Raw genomic sequence first — 20,950 nt, 5'->3', positions numbered from 1 at the left:
CATAGTATTTTATTTAATTTAATTTTGCATGAAAAACAAGTGATTTCTTATTTATTTTCGTTTTACAAGAACATGGATTTTTAAAGCTTGGGTATTGTTTCAAAATAATGTTTGTATGTTTGAAAAGGGCTGCCATGATTAGGACATGTTTAGGCAACGTTTTTCATGAATTACAGAGTCCTAAGAACACACATACATGCTGCAAGCACGAACCGATTACGTTGGAACCGAATTCGAATGTTTGAATCTTAGGTGATCGGGTTTAATGAATTACGATGCATGGCTTGGCTCGGTTGCATCCAGGGCTGGGCTAGAGTCATGAGGGGTTAGGGGTTGAGTCCTAGCCAGCCTAGGACTCAAGGGTCACGGTTGGGGAGGAGTCCTAGCAAGCTAGGACTCCACCCAAGATCACCCGAGAAGCATGGAGTGGCGCGCAGGTGGGCAGCTGTTGTGCAGGAAGAAAGAGGCTCGGCCTGGGGGTCTGGGCAGGGGCTAGGTTAGGTCCTAAGGGTCCTAAGAGGGTGCTTGAGGGGATGGTTCAAGGGGTGGAGGAGGAATTGTAAGGTCCAAAATTAAGACGACGTAATCCAACTGCATGCGAATCTAGGAAATTATGAAAAATTGAGTAATTAATTGATTTTAGTTGCTAATTAATTATGTGACGTACTTGTTTATATGTTAAATGAGATTTTATTGTCATCATGCATAAACTGTATTTTAGGAATATTCAAGTGACGATCGAGGAACGGGGACCGAGGGCTGAAGAAAACGTAAAATATTTCTATTAAATAATTATTTTTAATTATTTAAAAGATGGTCGATGCTTTTTAGTATTTATGAAAATAAAGGGTTTTTGAGGTGATTTTATACGCCGGGACGTAAATTTTATCGGTGTTGGTTCTTCAACTAAAATACAAACTTTTTGGCAACCCGACTAATAAATTCACATGTTTAATTAATCAAAACTTTGGTTAAAATTTTATTAATCCTAATTAAAGCTAATGGGCTTGAATTTGGTGGCTTAATAGGCCTAAAGCCTACTTAGTTAATGAATTAGTATTTAAAGTGTTAATTGTATCAAAAACCCTACACTTTGCAAAAGAAAACTCACGCCTCACTCTGAAAACTCTTCCCTCCCCACACCCACACACACACGGCAGCACACACTTGCAATTAGTAAGGGGTTTTCGAAGGTCTATCAAGAGCAAACCGTAGTCGTCCATCCGTTCTTCGTCGTCAACGATTATTCGAGCGTATACTACGCAAAGGCACACCTTAATCTCCCTTTCTCATCCATTACATCATATTATTGTTTAAAGTATGTGTGCATGAAAAGCTTGAAGTCATACATGTATATATTCAGAATTTTCGAAAAAAAAAGTAGACCATCTTGTACATGCATTGGATTTGTGATTATATGCAATTTGTTTGATGCCATGACTCACGTTTTTTTTTATACTAAGGGGCTGCCATGATGTCTAGGCATGGATAGGTAAGTATTACACGGGTTTTGGAGTCCCACACACCACACATGAATCGACTAAAACCAAGAAAGAGAGACGAAACCAGAACTCGTGCAGGAACCGGTTGTTGCTGTCAAGTTTGGGGTTCGGTTTTGTTTTGCAGGGACGGAGGGCTTGGTTGGCTCGTTCCAGGGGCTAGCCAGGGTCATGAGAGAGTCAGGAAGGGAGTCCTAGCCACGCTAGGACTCGCGCACTAAGGCAGGGAAGGAGTCCTAGCAAGCTAGGACTCCCACCCGAGAATCAAGGGAATCGCGTGCAGGGTTCTGTGCTTCGCACAAGCTTGGGCGCGCGGTTCAGGGGGTCTGGGCTGGGTCAGGTCTAGTCCTTAGGGTCCTTAGGGCGGGGCACATCAGGTTGGTTTGGTGGCTGGGTTCGTGGTTAGGGGCTAGGCAGCGCGTGCAAGAGACCTTGTCCAACAAGGTTTCTCGGCCAGCTTTTGTTCAGGGAGTAGAGGGCTCGTTTTTGGCATTAGAAGGGTTTCCTTGATAAAGTTAGGGTCCAGTAAGTAAATTTATTATGTTGGGCACCTTTTGGCTCGACATAGTTCGGGGGTAACTCGTGAAAATCGAGAGTTGGCTCGGGGGTGAAATTTAGGTGTCAAATAGGGTTTTTAAAACAAAGGAAAATTGGAAAACGACTCACGGGGGTCGAGTCGTGGTCCATAAGGGCTAAAATAATATAAAAAGACTAACTTTGCAATTTAGGGATTTTATATTAAAGTTTGGTATTTTTCGGGATTAAAACACCGTTAAAACAATTAAGAAAACATAATTGAAAAAGTCTAACATTTAAGCCAAATAAAATTATGAAAAATTTTCACGTAAGCTTAAATAATTATTTGGGACATGTTAGAGTCATGAAATCAAGAAAAAAGTCGAAAACATAAAATGTCGAGTCCAGGGGTAAAACGGTCTTTTTACACCTAGAAATTAGTAAAGGTCATGGCAGTGCCCTAAATGCTATTTTATGAAAATATGATTATTTTTAAATGTTTATGAATTGTTCATGATTAAATGATGATTTTTAAATGTCTAAGGGATTTTTATGATTTAAGAAGACATTTAAAATACATGTTGCATGCTTGGTTTCAAAAATGAAAAATATAATGATATTCATGATTTTTTTTAAAAAAGTGATGTGAATGAAAAATGTTGAAGGATGTGAAATAATTGTGACTAATTCGTTAAATGTTGGCGACGTCGTGAGGGTTATGGTCCCAGTGGGAGCCCGACGATCGTGTTTCCATCATTGCGAATATGTGGTAACGGAAGAATGAGAATATCGTGAGGGGAAAAGGCCCCAGAGGGAGCCCATTTATGGGAAAAGGCCCCAGAGGGAGCCCCGACGATCGTATTTCTATTCGAATCATGATAGGCCAGGGCCCAGTTGACCGGTGAGAGTGTTGCTGGTGTCCCCCGCCGCCCAGTACTGTGGTTTTATGTAGATGGATCCATCGACCCTCATGAGCATGATCAGGAAAGTCACAATTAACGATCTGAATTCAACAAAAGGAAAAAGGAAAAAGGAAAAGGAAAATGAAAAGGAAAATGATTATGATCAAGTTAAAATGTTTTATGTCATGTCATGTTGAGGAAAAAAGGGAAAAGTTAAGGTTTATGATTGCATGTCATGAAGAAGTATTTTATGAAAATGTTTATGTTTAAAGTTTTATGCATCATGAAAATATTTACGAAATTTTTATGTTCAAGTTTATGCATCTTCATGAAAATGATATTTTAAGTACAAATATTTTTCACCGTTATATGTTGACTGTATTACGTATTACTCGTTATCAAGATTATGGTGTGTTGAGTCATTAGACTCACTAGGTGTGATGGATGCAGGTGGTATTGAGGGAGGACTTGATGGGTGATTTGACTGGACTGAAGGCGCACACAACCCGAGGACCAGCGCTACATTTTCCGCATTATGCTTTATGATTTTATTTAAAGATTTTGAGACTAGTTACTTATGCTTTTGAGAGATTTTGAGAGGTTTAGTATGGGCTTTACTTTTCAAATTTATTGCTTTTTAGGTTTGGTAATCATGCGACGATTTTATTTTATGACCATTGCACTTGATTTTTAAAATGCTAGATGGTTGGTATTTTATTTTAAGGGTTAAAATATTTTATAAAAATATTTTAGCGAAAGCCGAAAATTTTAGAGAAAGGAAAAAAAAAAATTTCTAGTACTTTTAAAACAATAAAAAGAGCAGGACGTCTCAACTAGATTTTGAATCAATGAATTTTCTATCTTTTTATTAGTTTGGCTCGTTTGTCTGTCTGCATTCTGTAAACCATTTTTCTGAGCATTTATCTGTATTCCAACTCCATGAGAGAAATCGTTGCCATAAATTGAAACATTTATTAACTTGTGAGGATATGGAGTTGAGACTCTTACTAGGAATTTCTGAAGACCGTGTACATTTAACTACCTGAAATAAGCTTTGAATTGATCATCTCTAATTATTTCATAAATTATAATTATGATGATCTTGATATAACTTTGACAGTTTTCAAATTTAATTTAAACACTTAGATAGTTTTGATTACATTTCTATTTACATTAATCAATATGCTTTGTATTGCTATTAACGCTTAAATTGCTAGGGACTAACAATAAGCTGGTTGGGAGGTGTGATAAACATAAAAATTGTACATTAATTAAATGTTTTATAATATAAATATATAGTTTTTGTTTTATTAAATGTTTAAATATTATATGTTTTATAATAAATTGTATAAAATATAAGTTTTTACTATTTTTTACAGGTTCGATAAAACAAGAATAAACTTGGCGTTGCAAATGGGATTAAGATGATTCTTGGACTTGTAGAAAGTTGATGTTAATATCTACAATATTGGTGCCAAGCATGAGATAAAAATCCTATCACAATTGGGATCAAATTAAGCAACAAATAAAGTTACCAAAGGAGTGGCAGTTTTACCATGCTCTAGTATTTTGACCATATCTCTCAAATTACTTGGTCAAAGGGTTTGAAAAAAATACCACAACTAGACAACTCAATTATCCACATGTTTCTTTTTATGTGAGAAAGCAAATTCGGAGAAGAAGATTTTCAAAAGTGATGTGTAATATAATATAATATCTTGGAACACCAATGAAGACTTATGTGTAAAAAAATAATATTTTATTTGTGGTTGTCTCCCCAAATTTGGCTATAAATAGAGGTGCATTGTAATGTATTGAGATATCCCTCATTCTATGAACAAACCTTTGAGTTCATAATATTTCTCTCTATATTTTTCCTTTATTTCTTCATTTAAATATAATTAGCATGTTAATTTCATATTCAAAGTTTTACACTTTGAATAATGAATAGCTAACTTCCTAAAGTTGAGATGAAAATGTGAAACTCTTGGCATGATAATAAGGTTACTAAAAGGTAAGAATCTATGTTTTATATTATTTAATCAATATTTATTGTTTATATTATATTTATTTCTTAAAGCATTTTTATACCCTACTTATAAGTGGGAGTTTTGATTTATTGTTGCAATATGTTACACTAAATTCTTGGAACTATTTAAATGTTAGTTTGGTATTACCAACCATTTAAAGTGGATGTCTTGATTTATTATATATGAATATATTATAATATTAAATTACTTGGATCCATTTAAATGTTTGTTTGGTTTTACCAACCATTTAAAGTGGAAACCTTGATTTACTATATATAAATATATCATAATATTAATTTCTTAGTACCATTTAAATGTTAGTTTGGTTTTACGAACCATTTAAAGTGGGAACCTTGATTTAGTGTTTACAAATATATATATAGCACAATAAATACTTGACAACATTTATAAGTTTTGGTATATATTATATATTTATAAGATAATAATATATAACATAATATAAATATGATTATTTAATATATTGGAACCATTTTATTAAGTGGATTTCAATAATGTTCGTTAATGTTAACTTTATAAAATACCAAGAGTGGATCCTTTAATCTCAACTACTTAATTAAAATTTGAACAATTAAAAATTATCAATTAAAGATTCAAACAACTAAAAGAAAAAATAAATAAAAAGACATTGTAGTTGACTTGTAATTACCTTAGTTTCCTCGTGGATACGATATTCGAACTCATCGAATTATACTACTTGTGGACAACCTGCTCTTGGGAGTGCAACAATCAAAGTCGCAACAATTGGCATTCAGCATAGGAGATACTGTTATGACATTCATGTTGAGCCCTATCGTTCTTGTTAGCCCGTTGTTGATATCCATTATTATCTGGCACTGTTGTTTATCTCGGGATCATAGTGTGGCTGATAGGCCTATACACATGAGACTGTAGATGTGATTGAACAATCCCGTGGTTAGTGCAGCCTTTTGAGGTGAGAGCTGGGATTGTGTCATCTAGTTCGTTCTGTTGTGACATCCTGTTATATCGTATCAGCTGTATGGAGGCCGAGTCAGGGGTGTTATTCAGCACAGCTTGGCATACCTCGCATACATGGCACGGCGGTTTAGCTGCATGATGATGTAGCTCCCCTGTGTTGTTGCTCGAGCATTATTCCAGTTGTTATCGTACCGTTTGTTGGCTCATGTTATCCCGATTATTCATGAGCCTTTCATGCATTGCACATTACATTTTATTATATGATTATGCATGATTTATGATTATTGTTGTTATTTTTGAACCGTTTTAATACCAGAATCCTAACCTCAGTTTTTTTCTGAGGGGCTGCAGTGGTTGCTATTGGGCACCATGGTAGATTTCCCGAGTCGTTTTGCAGCATCAGGCCGAGGTTCCGCCAGTGGAGCTCAAGATTGAGGTTGGATTGCTTGGTTCTGTTCAGTGGAGTCTCCCAGTTAGTTTATATGTATGTCTTGAGTTTGTTTTGGTCTTGTATTGTAGTTTATTTTCCGGATAGATGCCCCGTGTATCTGTAGTGATATTTGGTTGTTTTGTGATGTTCTGAGTCGACTCTGTGATTCTTAGGATCTGGAAAGTTTTAATTTCTGTTTAGTCCTGGCCAGTGCCGCTATAGGTTGTTGACTTCGGTTTTTGTTTTAATGGCTCTAGTTGGAGTATAATTTCATATAAATTGCTCCTTGAGTTTTCGGGATGTCATATTTACGGGGAGGTCATGCCGAAATTTTTCTAGGCCCTGAGGTCCGTTTTAAAGAATTTTAAACTTTTTTCCGCTGCAGCTTTAAATCAAACCATTATTGTTTGATCATTAATTGTTATTAGAGTAAATGAGCCTCACATCTTGGTATCAGAGCGTGAACTGGGATACGCTCGAACTAGAGTCTAGGACACTTGATTCTTGGCACTAAAATGGTTGTTGCGCCTGTGTATGCTACTTGATAACATACTTATGTGATTATATCTTTTGTTTACTTCCATTCTAATTGTTTTGGTGTTTTATCGTATATAATGGAGGGAGGTGGAGAAATTCCTGTTGATGAGATTCTTATAGCTCGAGATCGAGGTCGTTGACATGGTAGACCTCGTGTCCATGTTGTTGATGACACTTTGTTGAGCAAGCTCCTGATCAGCTAGAGCAGTTTAGGATGGATGAGTTAGTTGCCTGTTTCCACTTTATGCATCCACCTCGATTCAATGGTTCTGAGGGAGCTGAGAAATCAGAACTGTGGATTTCTGAGATTGAGGAATTGTTTGATTTGATTGAGTTTCCTTCAGAGCGTCGATTGAGATTAGATGTGCATCAGTTGAAATATCGTTTCAAAATATAGTGGTCTACTACTTTGATGACCTTAGATGCTCAGAGGATCGTTCCATTATGGGATATATTTAAACTGAAGTTTAAGGAAAGTTATTGTCCTCCATCATTTTATAGTTCTAAGGCTTCGGAGTTTCATAACTTGAAATAGGGCGATATGTCAGTTGCAGAGTATGTTGATACTTTTTATGCTATGCTAAGATAAGCTCCTCATGTGGCTACAACTCAGGTTGCGGTTGTTGAAAGTTTCATTGAAGGATTGAACGATCATCTATACCCTTTTGTTTCTACCGGTAAGCCACTGAATTATCTTGAAGCAGCGGAAATAGCAAAAAGGGCTGAAGCTAGTCTTAAGAGGAGTGACAATCGAGTGCCTACCCAACATCATCAGTCGGGGAGGCAACAAATCAATCAATCTGGTTCTGCATCTCTTCGTCAATGTGGGAAGCAATTTAAGAAGTCTGGTTCTGGTTCTTCGAGTTCAGGGAGTTCAGGGAACCGTGGTGGATATCGTTATAGTGGACCTTACTGTGATCATTGTGGAGGCAAGCATTCCAGTAATCAGTGTGTAGGAGCTCAAGGGTTTGCAATGTTTGTGGTCGGCTGGGTAATTTTGCTAGAGTTTGTCCCAATAAGACGGGGAAATCAGCCCAGGCAGGTAGTGGAGCTCAAAGTAATAGATTCCCAGCAGCATCCCAGTCTTCTCATCAGCCTAGTCGCCCTTCCTATCAGACCAGAGGGCAAGGTGGTCAACAGAATCAGTCACCTGTTTGTATATTTGCCTTGACTGAGGATGAGGCTCAGGCAGCTCCAGGTACTTTCATTACCGGTAACTGTACTTTATGTGGTTTTATAGCACGAGTGTTATTTGATACCGGAGCATCTCATTCCTTTGTTTCTCATGCATTCGTCGTTTCGCATGATCTTCGCACCACTAGTATGAATTCCAGTCTATCTGTTGATACTCCGATAGGCAAAATTATTATCACCGATAATGTAGTGTTCAATGCAGTTTTGTTTCACGATGAAAATATTCTATATCTGAATCTCATAGTCCTACCTATGCATGACTTTGATTATATCATTGGTATGGATGTTTTGACTGCAAATCGTGCCACTGTTGACTGTAATCGAGGAATAGTTCGTTTCAGGCCTAGCTTTGCTCCTAAATGGAATTTCTATGGTCGTGGTTCTCAAGCCAAGATTCCTCTAGTTTCTGCCATTGAGATGAATCGATTGTTAGATTCTGGTCATGAAAGTTTTCTGGTTTATGCTGTTGATCTATCGCAAGATGAGCGACGGATTTCTGATATTCCTGTAGTCCGTGAGTTTCCTAATGTGTTTCTAGAAGAGATTTCTGGTTTTCCACCAGAACGAAAAGTTGAGTTCAGTATCGAATTAATGCCAGGAACTGAAACCATATCTCGAGCACCATACCGTTTAGCTGGTGTTGAGCTAAAAGAACTGAAAGAACAATTACAAGATTTGTTGAGTAAAGGTTATATTCGTCCGAGTACTTCACCTTGGGGTGCACCGATTCTATTTGTCAAGAAGAAAGATGGAACGACGCGGATGTGTATTGATTATCGGCAACTGAATAAGTCTACTGTCAAGAATAAATATCCACTCCCTAGGATTGATGACTTATTTGATCAGTTGCAAGGTACTTCGGTGTATTCTAAGTTTGATCTCCGTTTTGGGTACCATCAAGTGCGAGTTAGACAAGAAGATGTGCCGAAAACAGCTTTTCGCACGAGATACGTACACTTTGAATTTTTGGTTATGCCTTTTGATTTGACCAATGCTTCTGCTGTGTTTATGGACTTGATGAATTCGTAAGTATCTCGATCGTTTTGTGATTGTATTCATCGATGATATTCTTGTTTATTCCAAGTCCGAGGAAGAGCATGTTAAACACTTGAGAATAGTTCTTCGAATTCTTCAAAAAAGCTCATTGTACTCGATATTGTATCCACCCAGGAAGCAGAAAAATGTGTCATATTCTACGGCCTCAGTTTTGGTCGAAGAATATGAAAAAGGATGTGGCTGAGTTTGTGTCTCGTTGTATGATCTGTCAGCAAGTCAAAGGAGACCGAATGAGACCTGGAGGATTATTTCATAGTCTTGAGGTTTCTCAGTGGAACTGGGAGCACGTGGCTATGGATTTTGTCGTGCATTTGCCACGTACTTCTCGCCATTTCGATGCCATTTAGGTGATTGTCGACATATTATCTAAATCAACACACTTTATTCCGTATGAGAGGACGTATGCGTACATGAAGATGGCTTGTATGTATATTGAAAATGTTGTGAGACTTTATGGAATTCAAGTTTCAATAGTCTCAGATCGTGACCCTCGTTTCACATCAAAATTTTGGACTTGTTTCCAAATAAAAAAAAAGACTTGCAATGAGTACTGTTTACCATCCTCAGACAGATGGTCAGACAAAGCGTACGATCCAGACGCTCGAGGACCTGCTTCAAGCAGTGGTTATGGATTTCAAAGATAGTTGGCAAGAAGCTTTACCACTAGTAGAATTTTTATATAACAACAGTTTTCAGGTGACTATTGGTATGGCTTCTTTTGAAGCTTTGTACGGCACACGATGTCGATCATCTCTTTGTTGTGATGAATTTGGTGAGAAGCAATTGACTGGACCTGACATTGTTCAGGAAATGCATGGTAAAGTCCAGTTGATTCGTCAGAGAATGAAAGCTGCCCAAGATCGGCAAGCTAGTTATGCTAACAAACGTCGTCGACCTCTAGAATTTCAAGTCGGAGATTTTGTACTTCTGAGGATCTCTCCGTTTAGAGGTGTTGTTCGTTTTGGCATAAGAGGTAAGTTGTCACCTCGTTTCGTTGGTCCCTACGAGATTGTTGAGCGTATTGGGACTTGCGCTTATCGTTTGGATTTGCCCCAGTCATTATCAGGCATCCACGATGTTTTCCATGTTTCTATGTTGCGTAAGTATGAGCCCGATCCATCTCATGTGATTCAGCCTGATGAGGGTGAACTAGACCCTTCTCTATCGTATACTGAGTATCTTGTTTGTATCTTGGATCGTAAAGATAAAGTGTTACGCAATAAAGTTATTCCACTTGTACGTGTTCAGTTGTCGAGGCATGGTGTAGAATAATCAACGTGGGAAATAGAAGAAAATATGAGAGCATCTTATCCATATCTGTTTGATTCTTAGTAATGTATTGTTGGTTTTGTATCGTGTGTAAGATGTATATGTGTAAACAGAAATTTCGAGGACGAAATTTGTTTTAAGGGGTGGAGAAATATAAGGTCATTTAATTAATTGTCCGGTAATTTGGCATAATTAGAATAATTATTGAGTTGTAAATTAAAATAATTATTTATGCCAAATAAATTCAAGAAGTGTGTTAAAAATATGTATTTTAGTATGTCGGAGAATTTAACGATATAAAAAACATATAGAGTTTAAATAACACACGAGAGCAAAATAATTTCAAAAACTGGCTCAAATGAGCATGAGTTATTAATTTTAATAACTAATTTATATTATAGTCATGCGTACATATTTTGTTAGCAAAGGGAGAAAGAATCAGAAACCCCTATCTCCATTCCCTTAACTCACACCCCAACCCATCTCCTTTCCTTGCAACCCGTCGGCTTCCTTGCTCCAGCTAGCTGCAACTGCGCCGCCTGAATTTCTCAAGCCAACCACCGTGAGATACAGCTGAAGACATAGCAGATACCAGCAACCATAACAGAAGGAGAACGAAGCAGATTGAAGCCAAGCGAGTGCTCCAGTTCGTGAGCTGTTCTTGCCCGGGTTCTTGTCCGATTTTGGTGAGTATTTGTATCGTTTTCTTGGTCGATTAATGTCTTTTTGGTGAGGATTTGTTAGCAGCGTTCTTTTCCTGTTTTCCAGTCATCTGCAGCAGAGCTTTAAGGTATTTTAGGCGAGCTTCGTTCAGCTTCACCTTGAGTCCGCTAGCAACGAGAGTAAGCTTCGAATCTTGTGTTTTTCGGGTCCAGAAATTCAAGCTTTTGCTTCTGATTTCAGGTTTATGTGTGTTGTGAACTAAAAATCTAGACTTGTGGTTTGAATAGAACTTGTAGATCTGTTTGTTAGCTTTCTAGAGCCACTGGAATCATTGAATTTCGATTAGAAACGGATTTGATATGATTTTTCTACCAAAATGTGTCAAAACCGAATTCTGCAATTGAGCTGCGTAGAATACCTACTGTAATTCGGGATTATGACCTTTGTGCAGTCGGATTCTGGATTTTTGGTTAAAATGAAAGTTGTAGAGCTATGTTGTTTCTTCGAAATGAGACATGAATTGTTAATTTCCATTAAGAATTGAGAGAGTTATGCTCGTTTTACTGAAACTACTCAGTATTAGAGTTCTGTCCGCGAAATGTGTGAGTAGTAGCGTGTTCTTGTTAATTCTGGGATTAAACTAATCAGATTCTAGAAATGGTTTCTTCTAGAAAAACTTAGATATTTAAGTTGTCTTTCATTTCCATTTGGCGGATATTGATTTGGGTCAAAAATGAATTAGATATGAATTTTATGTTCATAGGTGCGGAATCTTAAACTGTAACAGAATTCATTTTTCTAGATTTCTGGTTGTGAATGTTTATCCATGTCAAGACGATTGAATTTCTTGTTGACATCTTCTGATGAAATATGGGTTTTTGAGTTAGGATTCCAACGATGTATGATAAGTATATTTTGGTTAAGTTTTGACCTTAAAACTTAGCATAAGTACAAGCTGAAATTTGGAAATATTGTTATTGAATTGGAAATTTACTCGACTTGTTATATTATCTTATTGTTAGGCCGAAGAGATCAAAGTTGAGCTTCTTGTCATTATCAGTCGGTATAGGTATGTTACAGCTCGGTAACATACGACGGTAAAACATAAATTATGTTTAATTGTCATTCTGTGTTGCACTGATGGTGTTTATGATTTGTTGACTGTTGAAAGTTGTTAAATGCATTCGTTGTGATATATGTTTAGTATTGTGACATATTATTGTCATTTAGCATAGGACATACTGTTATGACATTTATGTTGAGCCCTATCGTTCTTGTTAGCCCGTTGTTGACATCCATTGTTATCTGGCACTGTTGTTTATCTCAGGATAATAGCGTGGCTGACAGGCCTATACAGGTGAGACTGTAGATGTGATTGAACAATCTCGTGGTTAGTGCAGCCTTTTAAGATGAGCGCTGGGATTGTGTCTTCTAGTTCGTTCTATTGTGTCATCCTGTTATATCGTATCAGCTCTATGGAGGCCGAGTCAGGGGGGTTATTCAGCACAGCTTGGCATATTGAGAATGTGTAAGAGCATCGGTGGCTTCAAATATCCCATAGATGGGATGAGATGCCGGGGTCTGATACCACCCGCACTCAAGATAATATGTCGGGCCCCACATTGCCTGGGCTTTGAATAAAATGCCGGGGCCTCATGTCTCCCGGATTTTTTGTCGTTTAGTATTCTCGGACAGTCCAAGGGGTGTCATTATGACGCATGCTTTTAGCATTAAATTCCCGCCGAAAAATCGTTCCATATTCCGAGAATCCGATAAGTCTGAACCCTTGATATATGTGCACGTCCTTTCGTATGCCCGGTACAATTTACGAGGCGCATCTTGATCGTCCACGTGTACTTAGATCAACGGCCATAATCTCTCTTCACCGCTTATATATAGTAATCCCCCTATTTTTCAAAAATCACTTTCAAATTCAAAATTGCAGCGAAGATCTTGCGAATTTTTCTCTCAGCTTTCCGACGTGCAAATTTCTTGACTCCGACAATCTCCCATCGTCTTCAACTTCAAATCGTCTTTTCCTCCAAAAACTCGTAAGTTTTCTCACTCGAACTATGTCTAATTCTACTTCTTCAACCTCTGGAGCGAATGCGCGAGGCTCTCCTAGTGACGAGTCCACCGCCATGCGCTCCGATTCCTCCCCAACTCCCCCTCGCCGTCGCCTCCCTACCCAAACCTCCAAAAAACCAGCGGCCCATCAAACCAAGCTTTAATTTTCTAAACCTTATTCTTCGGGCACTTCCCGAGTCTTGAAAAAGGACAAGGGTAAGGGCAAAGCCCGGCCTTCTGACCCTCCTTCTACCGAGGTCCCAAGGGTTCCTTCGTTTGCCTCAATCAGCAGCAGTTTGCGCTCGGGGGCAGACGAGGAACTCCGAACTTTGGGGGCTATTCCTTCCACCTACTCTATTCTCATACCCGGCCCCTCTGAGAGGGATGATCAACCTCCCCCTGGCTATACAACCTTCTTCCGGGACCAAGTTAGAAATGGTCTCCTGTTCCCCATCCCTTCTTTTTACATCGAGGTCGCCAAGCTCTTTGGCGTGCCTATCAACCAATTCCACCCTAATTCTTTCCGAATAATGGCTTCGGTTTACGTTCTTTTTAAAATTCACAATCTTGTAATTAATTCCCTTATCCTTCACTACTATTTTGTTTGTAGATTAGGCGACTATGCTTTTTCCCTTTTTTCCCGGCTTAATGCCCGGTTCCTTGATGACATCCCTTTTTCCCAGAAAGGATGGAAAGGAAGATATTTTTTCATTCAACTCCCAGCCCCTCTTTCTTGTCAAACCGGCTTCATCACTTCTCTTCCCCAACAACCTGCCCTTCCTCGGGCTTAAAAATTTGAGGAGTTTTATACCCAAAGCCAGACTTTGGTGGAGGGTCAAAAATACTCCTCCTCCACTCTCATTGCCCAAGAGAACCTGGTTACTTATCGGTTGAGTGCCCGGGCTGAAGATCCGGTAGATCGGGTGATCAATGAAGTGGCTGGCTCGGGCTCTCAACCTGGTAACTTCTTATTCCTTGTCTTGTATTTATTCTGCTCGCACTGGTAATCTCATACTCATCTATTAATTTTCTCTACGTAGACAAAATGCAAGAGGCTTTTGCGAAGAAATGGGCAGAGGAGAAAGCGCAAGGGAGAAAAAGCTGACGGCCCAGAAAGCAGCGGCTGAGAAGAAAAAGGCCGGGGAGGCGACCAGGCAAGTAGAGTTGACTCGGGCTGGGACTCAACAGGAGGAGGAGGCGACCCGAGATGAATCCCGGGAGGATTCTGAAGACCACGTCCCTCTCACCTAGAGGAAGCGAAAGGCTGTCACAAGCCCGGAGCTGATCCTGGTCGAGGATAACTGGGAGGGGGGCCAAGGTCCTCTCAGGCAGCTCAATCAACCACCCCCCCACCCCCCACCCGTCAACAATCCAACCAACAGCCCCTGCTCACCGAGCAGCCTCCCCGGGTCAACATTTTTAGGAGGGATCCTCGGCAACGAGGCTTAAGATCTTTAAACAGCTCCTGACTCCTGATGAGGAGGCTTGTTTGAAGAACTCCCGGGCTTCTGCCAAAATTTTCGAGGGCTCGAACAAGCTCTTGGCGGTAAGTTTTTCCGTTAATCTTTCTTGCTCTGTTTATTGTTTATCTTTTCCTGGCTTACTTTTGAACATGCTGCTCAACTGATGATCTCAGCCTTCGAGGAGGTTGCTGCAGTTGCCACCATTTCCGGTAACCTAGCCCGGAAATTCCAAGATACTCAGGCAAAACTTCAAGAGGAATTGTCCTGAGCTCGAGCCACTCACGAGGAGGAAATGGCCGGCTTGCGCTCTGTCCTGGATAAAGCTAGAGATGACCTCACTGAAGGCTCTATTCGGGAGGAAAATTTGAGAAGTGTCCTATCTGTTTCGGAGTCGAGAAACCGTTCTCTATCCGAGCATACAGAAGTGCAGCAATCTCGGGCAGAGAAAACCGAGAGCGCCCTGGCTCTGGCTGAATACAATAAGGACAAGTGGCAGGCCTCCTTCCTTCAATCTTCCGAATTCAAGAAGGCCATTGAAGACCGGGCCTATCCTCTTTTCTAGACCGGTTTTGAAAAGTTCCGAGAGTAGTTTGAAGAGGCCGGGCTTTTACCCGAGGATACGGAAGATTTCCCGGACTTTGGACGTGCTATAGCATCCCTTCCCAAGGATGGGGAAGAAGAGAAGAAGGAGGCTCCAGAAAAACAGCCAGAGTCCGAGCCCGTACATATAGATTAGGATTGTACTTTTTTTTTTTTACCTTTTTGTTGTAATTCCTGCCTTCGGGCTTTTTAATGAAATTTTTAATTTCCTTCCACTGTTCTTAATAATATTTTGATAAGTCTTCAAGAAACCCGGGTAATACAATTGCTTGTATGCGAAATACTCAGAAAATTTTTTTCTAAGTGCTAAGAATTAACCAATAACTTCAAGTAAGTAGTCGGGATTCCGGTCCATATAATAAATAAAGAACCCCATACTTCAAGAAACAACCGAGATGTAGAAAATTTAAACCTAGGCTTAAAGCTCTTGAATGCGTATAACTAAAATTAGAAAATTGAGCAAGAGAGCACATCTCGGGATTTAAACTGATCGAGGTGTGATGCCCCGAGACAGGGTATAGTGCCCTGGGCTTTTTAAGAACCAAGGTACGGAGCCTTGGGCCAGGGAGCATGTCACGGGACTTGGGAATGGTCGAGGTGTGGTTCCCCGAGCCAGGGTGTAGTGCCCTGGGCTTTTTAAGAACCAAGGTACGGAGCTTTGGGCCGGGGAGCATGTCCCGGGACTTGGGAGTGGTCGAGGTGTGGTTCCCCTAGCCAGGGTGTAGTGCCCTGGGCCTTTTAAGAACCAAGGTACAGAGCCTTGTGCCGTGGAGCATGTCCCGGGACTTGGGAATGGTCGAGGTGTGGTTCCCCGAGCCAGGGTGTAGTGCCCTAGGCTTTTTAAAAACCAAGGTACGGAGCCTTGGGCCAGGGATCATGTCCCGGGGCTTGGGAATGGTCGAGGTGTGGTTCCCCGAGCCAGGGTGTAGTGCCCTGGGCTTTTTAAGAACCAAGGTACGGAGCCTTGGGCTGGAGAGCATGTCCCGGGACTTGGGAATGGTCGAGGTGTGGTTCCCCTGAGCCAGGGTGTAGTGCCTTGGGCTTTTTAAGTAACCGGGGCTTTGTCCTTCCCGGGCTAAGATACACAACACTTTTTTCTGAGGAAACAATATCTTCCATCAAATAATTACATTTGTTAAGCATAATACTTTTTTAAATTAAATACATTCCAGGGCCTTTTGAGAGAACGTCCTTGGAAATCTTCTAGATAAAAAGATCCCGAGCTGACCCTTCGGATGATTTTATAAGGTTTTTCCCACCGAGCTTCCCGCTTCCCAACATCCCCGGCAGGGTTGACTTTCTTCATGACTAGATCCCCTATTTGGAAGTCTCATATTCGGACCTTCCTGTTATATGATTTCATAACCCGGCTCCGATATGCTTCCATTCGAATGAATGCTCTGCCTCTCTTCTCTTCTACCAAGTCCAATTCCATGGTTCGGCTTTAATCATTGTTATCCGGGTAAGAATCTACCCGGGAAGAGGTTTGCCCTATTTCAACTAGGAGGACTACTTCAGAACCGTATACCAAGTTAAAGGGAGTTTCTTGAGTTGGTGCTCGGGGAGTTGTTCTATACGCCCAGAGAACACTAGGTAATTCTTCCACCCAGTCCTTTCCTTTGCCTTGTAGACTGGTTTTTTCAGTGCTTGTACAATAATTCTATTCACAACTTCTGTTTGGCCATTAGCTTGAGGATAGGCAACAGAGGTGAAAGACTGAGTGATCTTCATTTCCCGACCCCAAGATGTAATCTCTTTGCCCTGAAACTGTCTTCAATTATCGGAGATCAGTCTTCTGGGTACACCAAAGCGGCATACTATGTTCTTCCACAGAAATTTCAAAACTTCCTGCTCAGTGATCTTGGCCAAGTGCTCGGCTTCCACCCATTTAGAAAAATAATCTACAGCCACCAGTAAGAATTTCTTCTGAGCCCGGGCAATTGGAAAAGGATCCACAATATCCATGTCCCACTCATCAAAGGGCCAAGATGCCCAAATAGGCTTCATAAGAGTGGCCGAGCTATGTTGAAAATTTGAGAGGTGTTGACGCCCTTCACAAGCCTGGACCACTCGGGCAGAATCTTGGCTAAGAGTTGGCCACCAGAACCCGGCAAGCATTGTCTTTCGGGCCAAAAATATTCCTCCGAGATACTCAGCATAGCATCCTTCATGGATCTCCCGGAGGACATAATCCACTTCTCCCTCAGATAAGCATTTTAATAGAGGTCCGTGAAATGATATCCTGTATAAGACATTATTTAAGAGAACAAACCTGGGAACTTGTCTTTTAATCTTTTGAGCTCGGGCTTTGTCCTCGGGCAGTTCATTATTCATAATGAATTTGATCAGCGGTGTCATCCAAGAGTCCTTGGGCACGGGTAATATTTTTTCCTCGGTGGAAAGGACCAACCGGGAAACATGCAAGACTTCCGGGTGCTGACTTCTGACAAAGAAGCAGCCATTTTCGTTAGAGCATCTGCCTCTCCATTCTCCTCCCAGGGTATTTGTTCAATACTCCAATCCACAAATATTTCTGCTTGGGCTTGAATGAGCTGTAGATATTTGAGCATCATGTCATCCTTAGCTTCATAAACGCCCTTTATATGTTGAGTGATTAGCTGTGAATCAGAGTACAGAATAATCTGGGATGCTCCAACCTCCCGAGCAGCTCGGATACCAGCAAGGACAGCTTCATACTCGGCCTCATTATTAGTTACCCGGGAATCAACCCTTAGGGCCAATTTAATCTTTTCTCCCGGGGGAGATAATAACACAACCCCTACTCCACACCCAGCAAAGCTAGACGCCACATCCACAAAAACTCTCCATACTTCTTCTTCCTCGGGTTGAACCATCTCGGATAAGAAATCTAATAAGGCTTGCGCTTTGATGGCAACCCGGGGCTTGTATTCAATGTCATACTCTCCCAACTCCGCTGTCCACTTGATCATCTGTCCGGATACTTCTGAGTGAGTCATAATCCTGCCAAGAGGACTATTGGTAAGAACAATGATTTGATGTGACAGAAAGTAAGATCGCAGCTTTCGGGCGGTCATGATCAAGGCCAAAGCAATCTTCCCTATTTCACTGTAACGGAGCTCGGGGCCTCTTAGAGCATGGCTGACATAGTAGACAGACTTTTGATCAGAGCCTTCTTCTTTTATCAGAACTGAGCTGACAGCATACTCCGTAGTAGATAGATAAACAAACAGTTTCTCCCCGGGCTCTGGTTTGACCAATATAGGAAGTTCCGCAAGGTGGATCTTCAAATCCTGGAAGGCCTGTTCACATTTTTCATCTCATCCGAATTGTTGGGCCTTCCTTAGGACCTGAAAGAAATGGTAACTCCTGTGTGCTGACCGGGATATAAATCGAGACAGAGAAGCAATCCTCTCGGTCAGCTTCTGCACTTCTTTGACAGATCGAGGAGATGGCATGCACAACATGGACTTGACCTTCTCCTGATTTAACTCAATCCCCCGGTCTGTCACTATGAAACCCAAAAACTTGCCACTCTTTACGTCAAAAATGCATTTGGCAGGGTTGAGCTTGATTCCATAATGCATCAGAGTGGCAAAGGTTTCCTCCAAATCAACGATGAAGTCTGCAACCTCTTTAGACTTGCCCAAAATGTCGTCTACATACACATCCACATTCCGGCCCAATTGCTTCTCAAAGACTTTGTTCATGAGACGCTGGTAAGTGGCCCCTGCATTCTTCAACCTGAAAGGCATTATACCATAACAAAATGTACCTCCCGAGGTGATGAAGCTGGCTTTGTCTTGATCATTCTTGGCCAGGGGGATTTGATGATACCCCTGGTAAGCATCCATGAAACTCAGCAGCTCGAAGCCTGAGGTGGAATCCACCAATTGGTCAATCCTGGGCAGGGGATAATGGTCTTTGGGACAAGCTTTGTTGAGATCACGGAAGTCCACGCACATTCTCCACTTCCCAGTGGACTTAGGTACCAACACCACATTCGAGAGCCATGTAGAAAATTGAATTTCCCGAATGTGGCCAGCCTTCAGCAGATCTCTCACCTGTTCATCAATAACTTTGTCTTTTTCCGGACCAAAGTGTCTTTTCTTCTGCTTCACCGGGTGAGATCCTAGGAGAATGTTCAAATGATGCTCAGATATTAGGGGTGAGATCCCTGTCAACTCCTGCTGGGACCAGGCAAAAACATGAATATTAGTTTTCAAACAGTTAATCAAACTAACCCGGGTGGATGCACTGAGGTCCCGAGCCACCCGGATTTGCTGCCCTGGTCTGACTTATATCACCTCCTGCTCTTCCTCAGCCACCAAATGTACTTCCCCCTTCTCCACTACTCCCCCTCCCACTTCATCAACCCTTACTTTCTTTCCCTCCCTCTTAATTCTGCTTTGATCAGCCAGGACTGCTTCCACATAGCATTTCCGAGAGGAAGGCTGATCTCCCTGGACTTCTCCTACCCGGGCTCCCACAGGAAATTTTATCTTTTGGTGGTAGGTTGATGCCACAGCCCTCAACTCATTCATGGCCGGCCTCCCCAGAATGATTTTATATGATGATGGGGAGTCCACCACAGTGAAAGAGGTCATCACCGTCTTTTTAAGATCTTGGGAGCCCAAAGTTAGTGGCAAGACAATCTCCCCTTCCGGGTAAACCACATGGCCAACAAAAGCCAAAAAAGGCAGTCTCCACAGCTTCCAGATGATAACCCTGCAAGTCCATCTGCACCAGAGCCTCTTTAAAGATTACATTCACAGAACTGCCCGAGTCAATAAAGACCCTCATGACATCATAGTTGGCCACCCGGGCTTGGATGACGAGGGCATCATTGTGGGGCAGATTTACTCCCTTCAAATCCTCCGGGCCAAAACTAATCACCGACTCACTCCTCCTCATCCCCTCCACCTCCATGCAATCACTCCTACTCCTGAATTTCCTCGCCCGGTTAGAGTCATCATCAGTGGATCCTCCAGAAATCATTTTGATTACCCCCATAGCCGGGGTGAACTCTTCTTTCTCTCGGGCTCGGGTTCTCTCCTTCTTCCGAGTTCTTTCCTGGGATTACTCCTCAAACATCCTCCCCTAGAACTGGACTCTGGCTGCCGAGATGTCCAAGGTGGCAATCTCGGTCTCTTGTTGGCTTGACTAGGTCCCGGGGCGGAAAGGTAAGGCGTTGTCTCCCTTCAACGTTTTGCAGTCCTCAGTGTTGTGATAACATGCTTTGTGGAGAGTGCAAAATCCTCTCTTCTCAGGCCGGGATAGTTGATAATCCGGGACTAGATCTCTACTGCATTCCTGGACCTCCCTTTCTCGGTCAATCTTTAGAGGCACATGGTGAGAAAAGTGCCCTAGATTACCCCTCCTTTGTCCTTTCTCCTCGGGATTAGACAGCCGGTCCCCTCCCTCCTTCCTTACAGCCTCCCTCTTCTACTTCTTGGCTTCCTCCATATTGTTATATTTTTCTGCCCGGGATAATAGGTCCTCGAGTCCCCGGGCACTTTCTTGGTTAATGACTTGAAAAATTCACCCTCCCTCAAGCATTGGGTAAATGCAGTCGTTTTCGTCTCAGTGGCACAAGTAGGAACATCCATGGCCACTCTATTAAATCTTCTGATGTAAGCCCTTAGACTCTCCTCCGGGCTCTGTTTGACCTCAAAAAGACTAAAAGCAGTCTTCTTGTATTTCTTGCTACTGCTGAAATGGTGTGAGAACATCTTTTGAAAGTCTTTGAAGGAATGGATGCTTTGAGGAGCCAATCCCTCGAACCATC

General features: G+C 41.3%; 1 long non-coding RNA gene across 1 annotated transcript; it reads left to right on the top strand.

Annotated features, from left to right (window-relative positions):
- The first annotated feature begins 10,850 nt into the window (after positions 1-10,850).
- On the top strand, positions 10,851-12,283 carry LOC142525106 (uncharacterized). Its single transcript, XR_012815029.1, has 3 exons — positions 10,851-11,076; positions 11,159-11,232; positions 12,076-12,283. It is a non-coding gene; the product is annotated as an uncharacterized LOC142525106 (long non-coding RNA).
- Positions 12,284-20,950: the final 8,667 nt, after the last annotated feature.

This window comes from Primulina tabacum, chromosome 14, assembly GCF_025594145.1.
Source record: "Primulina tabacum isolate GXHZ01 chromosome 14, ASM2559414v2, whole genome shotgun sequence".
Lineage (NCBI taxonomy): Eukaryota > Viridiplantae > Streptophyta > Magnoliopsida > Lamiales > Gesneriaceae > Primulina > Primulina tabacum.
This window is presented reverse-complemented; position numbering and strand designations above follow the sequence as displayed.